Source organism: Vombatus ursinus, unplaced genomic scaffold (genome assembly GCF_900497805.2).
Source record: "Vombatus ursinus unplaced genomic scaffold, bare-nosed wombat genome assembly UNPS02014814.1, whole genome shotgun sequence".
NCBI classification, from domain to species: domain Eukaryota; kingdom Metazoa; phylum Chordata; class Mammalia; order Diprotodontia; family Vombatidae; genus Vombatus; species Vombatus ursinus.
Window position 1 is genome coordinate 10,013,669 of NW_020954592.1, and position 18,077 is coordinate 10,031,745.

Below are 18,077 nucleotides of genomic sequence, written 5' to 3' on the forward strand. Positions count from 1 at the left end.
TTTCAGAATGTTGGGAAGATCTTCAATAGGGATTTATGGAAAGACAGGGGTAAGAAGCACATGAGGTGAGAAAACATGCTTAACTTACGATCTGTATTGGTGAAAGGACTATCTATACAGGTGAGATAATGGATCCTTTGATGAATGTACACTGCATGGATGACTGTGCAAAACAATGTGTACAACTCTTCTGGGGGAGGGGACTGGGGGAAGCTGGACTAAAAAGCACAGTGTTTGGCACATAGTAAGCATTCAATGAATACTCATGTATTCTAAAAGCTTAAAATTTTTGCATTTATGATTTTTTGCATTTTTTTTATTATATGTGAGTACTATCAGGATTTGGGATTTCATTGATGTTAAGGAACTCTCCCCAGCAACATTGGCTTCAAAGGTTTTTGATTTAGTTGATCAGTTAATTGAAATTCAGACTGCAGACAGACTTTGGCATCTTTGCTCTTTGTGTGAGCCACCTTGAAGAGCAGCCTTCTATTTGAAACCCAGAGTTTCCATTGATTTGGTTCCTTTACATAAGGGCCTTGGGAAGATTTGGAAAATGTTCATTGAAGCAGATCATTGCTGAGCCCAGACCCAGAGGGAGAAACACAAGGTCAGGCTGTGGAGATCCATAAAAGAGAAGTGTCCACCACCAACATAAAAAAAAATAAAGAGGGAGGAATCAGGGTGAAAAACAGAGAGAAGGACACAGAAGAAAGAGATGGAAATATAAAGAGAGAAAAGACAATGAGACAGGGAAAAAAGCATCTCTTTTGAGAAGGAACCAAACCAAAGCCTCCTCGGGAAACTCCCTAGCACTAATCAACTAAATCATACCCACTTACACCATTATTCCTTTTGAAAAAAATGTCAGCTTTACATCTGTTACATCTGCCTAATTGAATTCAAGAAAAGTTATGGTTAGTAAAACTTTACCTAGGTTGGCTATCTAGAATGAGAGATAACTTCAAAAGCTTATGGGCAAATGAAATAGGAAGGATTGAGGAATCTATAAGGAAGTACTTTGTAAATGTAAAGTCATGTAATGTCATGTCAAGTAAATTACCTTCCCCTATCAAACAAAAGAACAAATAATTCAAATACTAAATAAACTGTTTTCAATAAGAAGAAAAGAAGGCACCCTTCCAATCTCTTTCCATGATACAAATATGATGTTGATATCTAAACCAAAAGAGAGAAAACAGACTACAGCAACATATGAAAGATAATATAAGATGAACAGGTAGGGCTTATATGAGGAACACAGGGTTAGTTCAACATAAGGAAGACTATAAATATAATAAACCATCAATAATATAAATAATAAAAATCATATGATTATATCACTAGTTGCTTAAAAGGATTTGAACAAAATTCAACACCAATTTCTATTGAAAACTTTAGAGTTCCTCAGACCTTTCCTTAATATTATTATGTTAATAATAATTAGTAGTAGTAATAGTATGTTACTACTATTGCTATCCAGTAATAATAATAACAGTATATAACACTTAGCTAAACCTAATGGAGAAAAGTTAGAAGCCTTTCCAATAATATTCATAGTAAATCAAAGATTATCCACCCTACTATTTAATATAGTGCTAGAATTGCTATCTAAAGCAATATAAAAAGAAAAAGAAATCAAGAAAATGAGCAGAGGCAAAGACAAAAGAAAATTATGAATTTTTGCAGATGATATAACATTGTACTTAGAGAACCCTAAAGAGTCAACTTCATTGAAACAATAAACAACTTCTTTAATGTTGCAGAATATAGAATAAACACAAATAAATCATCAATATTCCTGTATATTTAAAACAACTACAGAAGCTATAAAATATTTAGAGTTTATCAGGAATCAATTACAAAATATTCATAAGAAAACTGGACAGATCTAAATAATTGGAGAAGCATTAATTGCTCATCAATAGGTTCAGCCAAAATAATAAATATGATAATATTTTCTAAATTTTTATTTAATACTAAATATTTCTAAATGTTTATTAATTTCTATATCAATTAAACTACAAAATAGATGTTTGTAGTTCTAGAAAAAATAATAATGAAATTTATATAGAAGAATAAAAAGTAAAAAATCTCAAGAGTAATAATTTTAAAAATCTAGGGGATTAGGTGTCTCAGTACCATATTTCAAACTATACTGCAAAGAAGTAATCATCAAATGATTTGATCACTGTTAAAAAAAAATAGAGAACAGTCCTGAAACAAATTACATATTCAAAAGAGAGAAGAAAGCAAATAAAATAACAGTGTTCAATGCTTCCCCCTTCCCCCTAAAAAAGAAAAAAAGCAGTTACTGGGGAAAGGACTCACTGTTTGGGAAAAAAAAAAACTCCTGGGAAAACTGAACAATAATCTGCCAGAAAATAAGTTTAGACCAACACTCTATATGACATATTAAGATAAGATTAGACAACCTAAGAGACAAAAGAGACAAAAGGTCACATCATAAACAAATTAGAGAAGGAAGAAAGAAATTGCCTTTCAGATCTTTAGATAGGTGAAGAATTCATGACCAAACAGGTGAGTGATGGGATCTGGACCCCTAAAAGGAATAGCCCCTGAACTTACCCATAAATTTCAGGAACCTAGTTCCTGGCAGTCACCTGAGGCATCTGGCTCACCCCCGCCCACCTTGATTAGTTAATTAGCTTACTTGACACTACTTAGTCTCATCCAGATCTTCTTACAATCTTTTTCTGTATAAAAGTATCAATCTTACCCCATTAAATTTCGCAGATTCTTAAAATCTCACCCACTTGTATTGGCATCACAAATACCACAGATTTATTAAAATTTATTAGAATTATTGCCCATCCAATTGGTGAATAATAAAACCTCACTCCTCTGACTGAAAGAAGGCTTGAGGGGTCAAATTCTTTTGAGGCAAACCCTCCCTGTACCCTTGCATTTTGGGGATCCCAGTACCCCCAAACCACAACAATAGGAAGACTACATGAGATAAAATGGACAATTTTGATTTCAAATTTAAAAAATTTTTGCACATACATATCTAATGTAATTTTTTAAAAAATTTTTTTGGCAATTGGGGTTAAGTGACTTACCTAGGGTCACACAGCTAGTAAGTGTCAAGTGTTTGGTCTGAGGTCGGATTTGAACTCAGGTCCTCCTGACTTTAGGGCTGGATTCAGATTTATAAGAATAAGAGCTATTCTCCAAAAGATAAATGATAAAAAGATACAAATAGGTAGTTTTCAAAGGAAGAACATTAAACTATCAACAGCCTTATTAAAAATATTCCAAATTGCTAATAAATGGAGAAATGAAAATTAAAGAAACTTTGAGGTTTTACCTCACACCTATCAGATTGGCAAAGATGAGAAACAAGGAAAAGGACAAGTGTTAGAAGGGCTATGTTAAAACAGGTACGCTTGGGCACTATTGGTGGAGCTATAAATTGCACCAAACATTCTAGAAAGTAGTTTGGAACTGTTATTGTTGCTTAGTCATTTTTCAGTCATATCAAACTCTTCATGGTCCCCTTTGGGGTTTTCTTGGCAAAGACACTGGAGTGGTTTGCCATTTCCTTCTCCAGTTCATTTTACAGATGGGGAAACCGAGGCAAAAAGGGTTAAGTGATTTGACTAGGGTCACACAGCTAATAAGTGTCTGAGGCCAGATTTGAACTTAGGAAGAAGAGTCTTCCTGACTTCAGGCCTGGCACTCTATCCACTGGGCCACCTAGATGCCCTAAGTAATGGAGAAAAGTTAGAAGAACTAAAGTTAGTTTGGAACTGTTCCTGAATGTTTACCTTAATAATTACTAACCTGTGCTTACCCTTTGTTCTAAGTTATGCCATTACTAGGCCTATCCCTTAAAGAAATCAAAGAAAACAAAAAAAAGGACCTATATCTATAGAAATATTCACAGCATCTCTTCTGATGGTAGCCAAAAATTGAAAATGAATGGCTAAACAAATTATTGTAGATGAACATAAGGGAATATTATTGTGTCATAAGAAATGATGAAATGGATGGTTTCTTTTTTAAATAGTATTTTATTTTTTCCAATTACATGTACAGAAAATTGTTATCATTTATTTTTTATAAAATTTTGAGTTCCAAATTTTCTTCTTCCTTTCTCCCTAAGATGATAAGCAATTTGATATAGGTGATATATGTGCAATCATATAAAACATATTTCCTTGTTAGTGAGGGTATGAAAGAAGAAACAGGACAAAAGGGGGAAAAACAGGAAAAAACAAAGTGAAAATAGTATGCTACAATCTGTATTCAAACTCCATCAGTTCTTTCTCTGGATGTGGATAACATTTTCCATCATGAGTCTTTGGAATTTTCTTGGATCATTGTATGGCTGAGAAGAGCTAAGTCAGTCATAGTTGATCATGGCACTATGTTCCTGTTACTGTGTACAATGTTCTCCCTGTTCTACTCACTTCACTCAGAATCATTTCATATAAGTCTTTCCAGGTTTTTCTGAAATCTTAGTACTCATCATTTCTTATTCCATCACAATCACATACCACAACTTGTTCAGCCATTCCACAATTGATGAACATCCCCTCAGTTTCCAATTCTTTACCACTATGAAAAGCTGCTATGAAGTGGATAATTTCTAAGGAAACTGGGAAGACCTCTATGAACTGATGCAGTGAAGTGAGTAGAACTAAGAGAATAATTTATACAATTATAACAACATTATAGAGAAAAACTACTTTGAAAAACTTTAGATCAGTGATAAATGCAGTAAAATGAAGCATACTACTCAGCTCTTACCAGAGAGGTAATGAACTTAAAATGCTAAAAGAGACATGCGTTTTCAGACATGGACAATGTAAAAATCTGTTTTGCTGGACTATGCGTACATGTACTGCAGAATCTTTTTTTCATGTCTTCTTTAAAAATTGCTCAATGGAAGCGGCACAAATGTAAAGATAGATTAATAAAAAGAAAAAAATAAGTAGTTGAAAAAGAATTATTTGTAGCAGTGTCATCAAAGACACCATAAACTGCACCAAAAACTATCTCACTATAAATATATTATTACAGTTATTTTTTATGAATATGCATTACACTATATTTTGATGTTTAAGATTGGTTTGTATGTTAATCAAATCATAATAAATTCTCTCCTGGGCTGAATTTTGGGGTATCTCTCGATATGTAATTTTTTTTTATATTGATCAGTGTCTCTTGGTTTAACCATTTCTCCAGTTTTCCTTCCTTGATAAAAGCATTAAACCATAGCCAGGGCCAGGTTCCACTCCTAAATGTGCTTTTGGATAAGGTGGTCCACCTTGCTTAGTTTCACCCTCGGTGACCTGAGAACCTTTGCTGACCTGTATGTCCTAGGATTAAGTACCCCCATCCCTCAGACCTTTGGAATTTAGAATGTTGGATCTTCAGGGCCATCCACGGTGTCTCAGGATAACAAACTAGAGCCACAAAGCCTATGGTGTCCTAATCTGAGTATTGCTATGTTATATTGGGTCTTTTTTGCTCCTAGTGGTTTCCAAAGTCCTCCCTCTGGGATTTCAATCATCCTGAAGCTTTCTCTGCACCTGTTTCTTGCCAGTCTCTGTTTGCACAGAAGACTGATGGCTTGTTTGCCCGTAATAGCACTGGCTTTGTTGAAATCCCCTTTCCAATTAGCCAAAGGCTTCTGGTTGATTTTTCTTTTGCAATTGTGATGTCCAAGAAGTCACTGTAGTTTCCCATTTGATTTTTTGATCATTATTCAATATGGTATAATTTTCAGGTTTTTACTGGAATATTGGGGCTAGATGTTATGCCTCCATTCAGGCAGCCATCTCGGTTAGAAGTTTAAGTGCTTACATTCTAATGCGGAAGAAGAGACAGTGTCCCTTTGGAATCTTAATGTCATGAAGGGTGACAGAGAGAGACAGTTAAACTCATGTACTTGAAGTATTTTTATTCAGTATTATTGAATTTAAGAGAGGAAAGAAAGGGAGAGGGAAAAGAATACATTACAGAAATTATGGAAGAAATGAATAAGGGAAGGAGCTTGCTATTTTTCATAACTGAAGAATGCCAAAAATCAATTATACAAACATTGAAGAGGGGAAGGAAAAGTGGGAATCTTGTGAACCACACTCTTAACTAGACAAATAGATGGAAAGGAGGATGGTGGAATGAAGACAAGTAGACTCACAAAGATTTTGGTTAAGAAATATATCAGATTCAACAGGTGTGGACAGGAAGTAAGGAAAAATAGGGATGAAAGGTAAGTTAGACATGGGGGAGGAATAGTTTCAAAGAAAACAAACTTCAAAATGGAGGATTAGAAGAGAAATAAGCATAACAACCATTGACTAGAATCTGGGATAAGTGAAAAGAAAAGTAGAAAATAGGAGCAGGAACAGATTAATTGTAGATTTCTAGGGTCAATCATATTCATTTTCTTTTCTGGCCTTATTCTTTTTTTTTAGCATTTTTTTATTTTTAATTTTTTTGGCTAGGCAATGGGGTGAAATGACTTACCCAGGGTCACACAGCTAGTAAATGTTATATATCTGAGGCTGGATTTGAACTCAGGTACTCCTGACTCCAGAGCCAGGTCTCTATTCACTGCGCCACCTAGCTGCCCCCTTCTGGCCTTATTTTTCATAAAGATTAGAGTGGGGAGCAAATATATTTAGTAGAGAGGGGAAAAATACAATTATCAATCATAACTATAAATATGAATAGGATGAACTCATTCATAAAACAGAGTAGGAAATAAAATGAATTAAAAGGCAAAAAAGTAACATGCTATTTCTGATCAAAGCTCAAGTATTAAGTAAAACTGAGAGGAAGGAAAGTTAAGAGGTAAGTAAAGGAAAATGGCCTTATAGTACCAGATCTCAAACTATAGTAAAAAACAGTAATCATTAAATTTAGTTGGTGCTTGTTCAAAAATAGAAAAGTTGATTAATGAAACAGATTAGGCATAGACTCAGAAGCAATAAACTTAGTAGCATAGTATTAGATAATTGTGACAATAACTAATGAGGTAAGAATTCCCTTGAGGCAGTTAGGTGGCAGAGTGCTAAGTTTGGAGTCAGGAAGACCTGAATTCAAATCCAACCTCAGACACTTACTAGCTATTTGACTCTGGGCAAGGCATTTAACCCTGTTTGCCTCAGTTTCCTCATCTATAAAATGAGTTGGAAAAGGAAATGGCAAACCACTCCAGTATCCTTGCCAAGAAAACCCCAAATGGGATCAAAAAGAGTCAGACATGACTGAAATGACTGAAGAACAAAATAGATATTCATGGTTTCATATGTAAATTTTTTTCTGTTCTTTATATATCAATGTATTCACATTTGTTAATGTTTCACTTAAAATTTTTAACCACTCCATGTATCCCTTGGGGAAAGGAGAAGAATGGGCATTTTCCCCTTCCTATCCCCAAATGAGTAACAATGGTGTGGTTGGGGTAGCCATCTGTGTCTTTCTAATGACTCATTCTTTCCCTGTTATAGAGATAATTGGGTTCAACATGCAATTGTTTGCTGAAAATGATGCCATATAACACTGGGGAGAGAATATGGTAATCTAACATAGAATAAAAATGTGCTTGCCATTTCAAATAAGTATTCCCACCATTATTTCTGATGGCTATTATTTAGTTACCAGGAAATAAGGCTGCTGAATAGCCCAAAGAAACTTTTGTTCCAGGTATCTAGCATCCCACACTAAAACAGACTTCAGTCTGCCTTAGGCATCCCTAGCTATAAAGGTACCATTTGAAAGCAAAGCATTCAACAGGTATGTTTCCTGCTGCTGAGTATGAATAGTGGCATTAATGAGCAAGAATAGGAAATGGTGAAGTCTCAAGCACAAGAAAAGAATGTTTTGCTATGGAAGCAATTGCATTTTAACCTTTCTATGGGAAGTCTATTTTGCTTTTATGAAACATAAATGAAGTTTTCAGAATTGTTATCTTTTACTTTTTTCCCTTACATTGAAACACATTTTCAGTGCTTCAAAATATGATAGTAGAAACTGGGGAGAATTTATCATTTGGTTAAATATAATTAACTTGTAGCATTTCACTCTTGCTCTTTTACGTGTTTGATCTTACATCACACTCACCAATATATCTCATTGCACTTCAAGGTTGAATAGCTAGGCTCCTGGCAATATGGAGAACAGGTGGGGGGAAAAGAGGCAAAAAAAAATTGAAGAATTTTAAAATATTCTTTTCAAAGATCTCTTTGTGTTTACTCATTGTATCTAGAGATTGCTCAAAAAGGCTAAGTTTAATACCTCTGAGAAAAAAGATAGTTTTAATTTTTTATATTATTATCCTTGAAAAAAATCAATAAAATCTAGCTATTGTCCTTTGTTCTAAAAGAGCATCAAAATGACATCATTATGTTGGGTGCAAAGTACAGGACATCTGACTGTGGCTGATCAGATCAATACATGCTCAGGATGCTCTATCACAGGTCAGGCACAAATGGTTCACATGAACATTTAGAATGGAGATGTCTCTAAATTTGTGCATCTCACATTTCTTTGGAGCTACTGCAATTCTGCTCTGCTCATAGACCACAGTGCCTTCTTTAATGTGGGCACACCATGTTAGACGGTCCTGTTGTGCCGGTGTCGCCCATGTCTCACAATCAATTCCAAAGTTCTTCATAGAGACCTTGAGAATGTCCACCTCTGACCTCCATGTGAGTGATTGCCTAGTGTAGAAAGCAAGAAAGTAGTTGTTTGCCTCATTTAAAACCAGCTTTCACAAGGGGCGGAGCCAAGATGGCAAAGTAAAAGCAGTGACTTGCTTGAGCTCTGCCCCAAACCCCTCCAAATACCTGTAAAAAATGGCTCTAAACAAATTCTAAAGCAGCAGAACCCACAAAAAGTCAGAGTGAAACACATTTCCAGCCCAAGACAACCTGGATAGTTAATGGGCCTGTGCCAGGCCAGTGGAAGAGTGAAGTTCAGCATAGGCCACACAGGCAAATCAAGCCTCAGCAAACCTGGAGCAGGCCTCAGGGAACTGAATTACTAGCAGCCGTAGTGGTTTCCAGATTTCTCAACCCACAAACATCTAAGACAATTTAGAAGGTCAGTAGGGAAGGTCTGTCAGACCTTGGTGAGAGAGGAGCATGGTCCAGACCCAGTCCTGGTGCAGCCCCAAGCTGGTGGCTGCGCTAGAGCTCTCAGCCCACAGGCAGCAGGGGGATCCAGCAGCTGATTAGAGGAAGACTGCAGAGATCTCTTTGCTGGTGCTGAAGCAGGAATCTCTTGCTGTGCCCGTGCTTGGATCTGGGCCACAGTACTGGGTGGCAAAACGAGTGAGGAGGAGTGCTGTCATAGTGGAATTTGTAGTGGTGGTGCAGAGGGAGTCCTCCTCACAGTTCCAAGGCAGAAAAGAGTGCTTGTGGTCACTCATAGACCAGAGCATAGGCTAGGAAACGAGTAAACACCTCACCTTTGATCATACCACCTTGGAAGAACTAAAAATGTACAGGTCCCTAGAAGTATCTCTGAAAAATAGTTGCACAAAACCTCTAAAGCTTGGGACATCCATCCTCCACTCTAGTGGAGCTAATGATTATGAGGCAGTAGCTTGGTGGGGGCTCATGAGCATACTGATAGAAATCCTGCCCCTTTGGGGTTACTTCTAAGGCTTTGAGGAGAGAAGTAGCCCCACTCTGGGAATCTGGCCTATGAATGTGAGTGGGTGTTGGTGATTTGCACTTGCAGGGATTGCTACACAAATATTCTGGGCTGGTGAGGAGAATTTAAATCAGCCTCAAATAGTAGGCAAGTATCTAATTCAAAGAAGCAAGAAACTAGTACTATACAAAAGGTATGGAAATCTATTTCTGGCTTCTATGAAAGAAGGTGAAGCCTTTTGTGCAGCTGTTTTCAGAGATACTTCTAGGGACCTGTAAATTTGCAGTTCTTCCAAGGTGCTATGATCAAGGGCAAGGATATGATTTGAATAAGAAGGAAAAGGAAAACAAGTTGGTGACTGGGAAGAGTTTAGACTAGTGAAGTATGTCAGAAGTTGAACTTAGGGAAGAGAAATGTGGCAAAATTTTGGGAATATTGCAGAAATTTTGAAGGAGATCATCCCACAGACCTTTTCCTTCCAGTAGAAGCTCTTCTGTAGTCTTAGAAATGTGAAGAACAGGGGGTGGAGTGAAGATGTCAGAGTGAAAGCAGTGACTTGCTTGAGCTCTCCCCCAAACCCCTCCAAATACCTATAAAAAATGGCTTTAAGCAAATTCTAAAGCAGCAGAACCCACAAAAAGACAGAGTGAAATAAATTTCCAGACCAAGACAACCTGGATGGTTGATCAGAAAGGTGTATCGCTCTGGACCGGGAGAGGAATGCAGTTTGGCATGGGCATGCAGACCACAGCAAACCTGGAACAGATCTCAGAGGACTGAATCACAGGCAGCTGTGGTGGTTTCCAGACTTCTCAACCCATGAACACCAAAGATAACTTAGAAGGTCAGCGGGAAAAGTTTGTGTCTGTGGTGAGAGAGAGAAGCACTGTAGCATTCCAGCACCATTCCCCAAGCACGGCCCTGGGGTGGCAGCTGCCTCCTGAGCTTCTAGCCCACAGACTGAGGGGGAATCGAGTGGCTGATCAGAGGGGGATTGCAGGGATCTCTCTGCTGGTGCAGGATTCTCTTGCTTTGCCCATGCATGGATCTAGGTCACAGTGGCGGTCCTGGGGCAAGGAGGAGCGCTGGCATGGTGGATCTTGTAGTGACTGTGGAGAGGAAATCCTCCTCACAGTTCCAAGACAGAAAAGAGTGCTTATGGTCACTCATAGACCAGAGCAAAGGCCAGGAAAGGAGTAAATACCTTGCCCTTGATCATAACACCTTGGAAGAACTGACACTTTTCAGGTCGCCAGAAGTATCTCTGAAAACAGCTGCACAAAATCCCTGAAGTTTGGGACAGTACATTCTCCACATTGGAAGCAGACCCCTACCTTAACAAAGAGTTTATAACTCAAGTAATAGGCTGGGATCATGAGCAAGCAGCACAAAAAGAGTCAGACTATATTATCTTACTTTGGTGACAAAGAAGATCAAAACACACAACCAGAAGAAGACAACAAAGCCAAAGCTCCTACATCCAAAGCCTCCAAGAAAAATATGAATTGGTCCCAGGACATGGAGGAACTCAAAAGGGATTTTGAGAAGCAGGCAAGAGAAGTAGAGGAAAAACTGAGAGTGATGCAAGAAAATCATGAAAAACAAGTCAACAACTTGCTAAAGGAGATTCAAAAAATACTGAAGAAAATAACACCTTAAAAAATAGTTTAACCCAAATGGCAAAAGAGGTCCAAAAAGCCAATGAAGAGAAGAATGCCCTAAAGAGCAAAATTGGACAAATGGAAAAGGAAGTCCAAAAGATTACTGAAGAAAATACTTCCTTAAAAATTAAAATAGAGCAATTGGAAGCTAGTGACTTTATCAGAAATCGAAGCACTATGAAACTAATCCAAAAGAATGAAAAAAAAATAGAAGAGAATGTGAAATATCTCATTGGAAAAACAACTGACCTGGAAAATAGATCCAGCAGAGAGAATTTAAAAACTATTGAACCATCTGAAAGCCATGATCAAAAAAAGAGCCTTAACATCATCTTTCAAGAAATTATCAAGGAAAACTGCCCTGATATTTTAGAATCAGAGGGCAAAATGGAAATTGAAAGAATCCACTGATCCCCTCCTGAAAGAGATTCCCAAAGGAAAACTCCTAGGAATATTGTAGCCAAATTCCAGAGTTCTCAGGTCAAGGAGAAAATACTGCAAGCAACCAGAAAGAAACAATTCAAGTATTGTGGAAACACAATCAGGATAACACAAGATTTAGCAGCTTGTACATTAAGGGACCACAGGGCATGGAATATAATATTCTGGAGGGCAAAAGAGGTATGATTACAAGCAAAAATCACCTACCCAGCCAAACTAAGTATAATCCTTCAGGGTAAAAAATGGTCATTCAGTGAAATAGGGGACTTTCAAGCATTCTTGATGAAAAGACCAGAGCTGAATAGAAAATTTAACTTTCAGCAAGACTCAAGTGAAACATGAAGAGGTAAACAGGAAAGAGAAATCATAAGAGACTTATTAAGGTTGAACTGTTTACATTCCTGCGTGGAAAGATGATATTTGTAACTCATGAGTCCTTTGTCAGTATTAGGGTAGTGGGAGGGAAAAATTATATGTATGTATAGATAGGTAGATAAATGGAGGGCACAGGGTGAGTTGAAGATGAAGGGGTGATATCTGGAAAATAAAATCAAGACGTGAGAGGATTATACTGGGAGAAGGAGAAAGGGAGAGGTAGCATGGGGTAAATTATCTCACCTGAAACAGACAAGAAAAGATTTTAACAGTGGAGGGGAAATGGGGGAAGGTGAGAGAGAATGAGTGAATCTTATTCTCATAGGATTTGGCTTAAGGAGGGAATAACATACACAATGGGGTATGGAAATCTATCTTACTTTACAGGAAAATAAGGGGGACAAGAGAGGAGGGGGATGATAGAGGGGAAGGCAGATTAGGGGAGGGGATAATCAGAAGCAAACACTTCCAAGGAGGGATAGGGTCAAAAGAGAGAATAGAATAAATGGGGGGTAGGATAGGTTGAAGGGAAATATACTTAGTTTTTCACAACATGACTACCATGAAGGTGTTTTGCATGACTACACATCTATAACCTGTATCAAGTTGCTTGCCTTTTCAATGAGGGTGGGTGGGAAGGGAGGAAGGGAGAAAATTTGTAACCCAAAGTTTTAAAAACACATGTTAAAAAAATTTAAAAAATGAAAAAGATAGAGAAAATGTTAATAATGCATAATAAACTTAAAACCATGCCATGCATAACTTTTTTTTTGAGAACTTGTTGAACATTTACCAATACATCCTTAATACATGACTCTCCCCCTCCATTCTCCCTAACAAGCTAGGAAGAGTTATGGTGCCACACATAATGAAAAATCCCTCTTGGTACTTGTACCAGGTTTTTACAAACCTGCAATATCTATGAATTCTCTCTACTCTTTTATGGAGAAGAGGATAGTGTTTCTTCCAATAAGTTCAAATTTGCCCTCTGTAAGAAGAGGAACCTTGTATAGAATCACCGAACCACAGAATGTGAGAGTTGGAAGAGACCCCAAACATCCATCTATTCCAATCTATGTATGAAACGAACCACTCTAACTTACCAGATAAGTGGTCATCCAACCCACTACCACATAAGTTGGGTCATTCTATTTTTGGATGGCCCTGGTTGTGAGGAAGTTGTTTTTTCTGGGAACAAACCTAAATTTGCTTCTTTGTAACATCTACCCATTGCTCATCAGTCTTTCCTTGAGATCCAAATAAGATAAATCTAATACCTTTTCCAAATGATGGTCTTTCAAACACTTGAAGACAGCTGTCATGTTCCTCCTGAATCTTCTCTTCCCTAGACAAAAGGCTCCAAAGTCCTTAAATGTATGTTATGAAATCAAGGTCCTTTCAACATCCTTACTACCCTCCTCTGGATACTCTCCAGATTATCAATGTCCTTCTTAAATGGTGGTGCCTAGAACCATATGCAATACAAGTATTGTGGAACAATTGACTCCCTTTTTCTGGAAGCTATTTTTTTTTATGCAGCTCAAGATGGCATTACATGTCTGCCACTTGGCCACCATTTGACTGCTAATGGTCATATTGTGATTTTAATCATTAGATTGTGAGCTCCTTGAGAGAAGGGATTATGTTTTGGCTTTCTTTAGAAACACATAGCACAGTGACAAGAGTATTGTATTTAATAAATGTTTATTCACTGACTGGTCCACTAAAATTCCTCAGATTTTTTTTTTAACAAAGCAAATGCTATTAAATCATTGCTCATCTCATACTATAGTTATGAAGTTGATTTTTTGCACCCAATATGTAGGATTTTACATTGATCCCTTTCCTCTCACTCTCTTCCTAACTCTAAAATCTGATTTCTAACCTCATCATTCAGCTAAAGCTTGCAATGATCTCTTAATTGCAAATCTATTGGCATTTTCTCAGTCTTCATCCTTCTTGACTTCTCTGCAGCCTTTGCTAGTATTTATAAACTTCTTGATATTTTCTTCTCTTTAGATGATTTTTTCTAGATTTTTGTGACACCACTTTATCTTGCTTCTCATCCTACCTATCTGACTCCTCATCAGTCTCCTTTGTTGGATGTTGGGTGTTCCCAGTCCTCTTTTCTGGGGCCTCTTCTCTTCTACTTCTATATTATTTCAGTTAATGATCTCATCAGCTCCTATGGATTCAACTATCACCTACTCTGCTGATTCTCAGGTTTACTTATCCAACCCTACCCTCTCTCCTAACCTCCAAATTTGCATCTTCAAATGCCTATTGGACACCTTGAACTGGATGCCCTGTAGACATGTTAATCTTAGGTCCATAAAATAACTCAATATCTTTTCCCTCAGGTCCCTTCCTTCTGAACTTACCCAATAATGTCAAAAGCACTACCACCCTCCCAATCATCCAGAATTGAACCTATATTCAATTCATTGCCAAGTCCCATTGATTTTACATGAGTAACGTCCCTCACATATATTTCTTTTATCTTCTTCTATGAAAAGTCTGAGAAACAGGGTTTCTGGGTAATTAACAATTTATCAATTAGACTAGCAAATAATAATCAATAATCAGTAAATTGAAATCATTGGCTTCTCTTCGTAACCAAAGACCCCGAATGGAGGTCAATGAATGTTTGTATTTAAACATTTGGAAAATTGGATGTCCCTGAAGGTGAAAATCAACTCTGATTGACAATTAATAAGAGAATGAATATCATAATAATACATAGACTTCTTCTGAAGAGGGACTGGGGGATGTGATTTTGATCATGTTAGCACTCTCCCAGATGTTTCTACTTCTAGCAATATATACAAAGTAATCTAATTTCCACCCAGTCCTACCCAAGTTGAACAATGGTGGGATTACAGTAAGATTTCCACCTAGATAAGATGCTCTGGGTGAGCTGAATTTGGGGGCAAGGTCAGAAATGTCCTTGAGAGACTGGGTTTTGAATAAGAAAGCAAAAAGAGGATCTTTGGGTCCTGTATATAAAATTGGTTATTAATACAATAAGAAAATAATCATTTTTTTCTTATTCTGCTGCCATCTTATCAGTTTATAACCACATGCATACACTATTACACTAGACTGCTGATTGGTCTCCCTGTCCTAATGCTCTTCTCATTCCAGTATGATCTTCCTCTTGCCCCACCTAGGCTGTGATCCAGTGACACTGGCCTTGCTATTCCTCAAACAAGACACTGAATCTCCTGACTGGATATTTTCACTGGCTATCCCACATGCCTGGGATTTTCTCCCTCCTCTTTCTACTTTTCTAGTCTCCTTGGCTTTCTTCAAGTCCCAGTTAAGTTCTCACTCTTCAAGAAGCCTTTCCCAAACTCCTTTAATGCTAGTGATTTCCTTTTACTGATTATTTTCAATTTTTCCTCTGTCTATCTTGGTAGTACTTAGTTGTTTTCATATTGTCTCCCTGTTTAGATTTGTTTCCTTGAGATCAGGTATTGTCTTTTTGCCTTTCTTTGTATCTCTAGTATTTGCCACAGTGTCTGACTCATTGTAGGCACTGCAGGGCTTGTTGCCTTGACTACTGGCTCCTTTCTTGGATTTTGTATCTTGTAAATGTCTAAATGTTGCATTATTATTCTTCCTTCTTTGTATCTACATTCTATGATAGCTAACTTGGAAAACATACACAGGTATTCTTCCTCCAGGTATACTCCATTTCTGGGCTGGAATTCAGTCATCCCTAGATTTTTAAACATTGGTCCAGAAATGTATATCCCACTCTCAGTTAACAGCATGTTTAATTATCTGTTTATTTTCTTTCTTTTTTCCCATTTGAGTCTCCACTGCCCTTCAGCACGTATTCAGTACAAAAAGAGAGAGACATAAATATATAGTATAAATAGAGTAGGCACAAGCCCATAAATACAGCAGCAGGCATTTGTATGTTATTTCCATTCTCTCCAAAGGCTATCAAGTCATTCATCACCACTTGGGAAGAAGAAGTCATTGAACCCTTATAACCTCTGGACAGCTAGCCATGATATTTACTGGAGGCAGGAGTTGCAGGTTGGAATGGTCTTCTAGATCCCAAAGGAGTTCAGGAATGAAAATCTTAGGGCAAAGAGCAAATGGCACCCTTTTCACCCTCAGTTGGCTGGTTCTACCACTGTCTGTGATCCAAGAGGGATTTGAAATCAGGGGAACACACAAGCTTGTGCTTCACATGGCCCAGCACTGTCAGATCACCTGTTCTGCTGTCTCCAATGCCCACAGATACCAACTCCTGCAAAAAGGAGCAGGAAGTACCCACTGCTACATCCAGAGTCACTTTGCCCAGAAGCAGTTGTACCTTTCCTGATTTTCAGATAAGCAGTTTTCCTACTTGACCCTCTGTCAGGTCACTCAATGCCCATAGGTTCTCTGCCAATTTAGCTTCCCCATCTTTCTCTGGCTTCATGAGCACCATTTGCCCATCTTCTCCTTGAACCTTCATCTTGATGGGTTTGATGTCCTGGGTAGGAGGCTGACCAGGAAGCATGTCAGGAAGCTACTCTTCCTCCTTGGCAAAGCTCAGTTCCTTGAGTAAGTCTGCCACAGACACATCCTGAGGAAGTCCAGGCACCTCTGGGTTGGGCCTGGAGGGTGCAGCTGCCTTGGCCTCATCCTCATCTTGTGGTTCCTCCTTCACTTTCAGTGTTGGCACATCTAGCTCCATGCTCTCTTCCTTGGTTCTCCCTAGTCAGGGCTTAACATCAGGTTCTTCCCTCTCTTTAAAAAGCTACCTTGAGTGAGCCAGAGGAAGCTGCACAGGTTTGCTTCGTGTACCATTCTTGAGCCCTGGGTCATCTATGAAATCATCCTTCTCCAGTGTGCCTAGAATTTGTTTAGTTTCCTCATCTGTTTCCCTCTTCTCCTTTTTAATGTTGATAATATGAGATGGGTCAAAGTCTGACACATCCACTATCTTATCCTAGTTGCCTTTCTTCTTCACCATTTATTTCTGCAGGACCCCGCTCAAAGATGGAGTGGGACTGGATCACTTCTAGATGACCCCTTCCTCGACCATGTCCATCTCGTTGTCGATCTTGATCCCTTGTTTCTTTTTCTTGATTAATATTTCTTCCTTGATCTTCCAGCTAACGATGTTAGCAGTGAAGGTTTTCTTCTTGACGCCCCCAAGAGTGAGGTCTCTGAAAAGGATAGAAGGAAGGCGGACCAGGGGGCCACAGGCCACCGGCCTATCAGCCCCCGGGCCCCAGGCAGCGAGGGATGGCCCCCTCCGCCAGGGTCCAGTTCCCCGGAAGAGCTGCCCTTCGACATCCTGAGAGTACCCACAATCTAGAGCCACTTGGCTGAGAAACGTCGGCCAGGAAGGCACAGTGCTCACCTAGACCAGCTCAGGCCAGCCTCCCCCCCGCCAGCATCACTGCAGCTGCGCCTGAGAACGGGGCAGAACTTGGCGTGTAGCTCCTGGGGGCCGCTACCTTGAGCTGTTTACTTTAAAAAATTATTTTCTTCTTCTTCATCTCTTGCCTTCAGGTGAGAAAATAGTGGGAAAGCATTGTATGCCGTTGGTTTTCAGTTCCTGCCCAAAATTTTACAGTCATTGGGAATAATTTTAGGTTCTTCGTGGCAGTGAAATTAGTACTCTGATCACCAGAAGTGGGAAGTTGTCTTCCATTCTAATAAGTTTTGGGAAGTCTTCTGTTATGTATTAGATACATTTTTTGGAGGGAAAGGGGAAGTGAGTGCAATTCAGCAGTCAGATTTCTATTATTACTCTTTGGAAGACAAACAACTTCTTCCTCTTCAGAATATCCAACTTTCATCTTTTCAGGAGGAGACTCAAATCTGTTTTTAGGCTTTTATTACACAGTTGTACTTTTCCTTCCTGTTCCCCTCTGTATAACAATCCAACATTAGAACAAAGATTAAGTCTCCTTTTCCTCCACATTAGTTCACCCTTTCTCCCATTGTTCCCTT

General features: G+C 38.4%; 1 pseudogene; it reads right to left on the reverse strand.

Moving 5' to 3' along the window:
- Window positions 1-16,254: 16,254 nt before the first annotated feature.
- Window positions 16,255-17,414, reverse strand: LOC114022892 (annotated as a pseudogene).
- Between the last annotated feature and the right edge of the window lie 663 nt (window positions 17,415-18,077).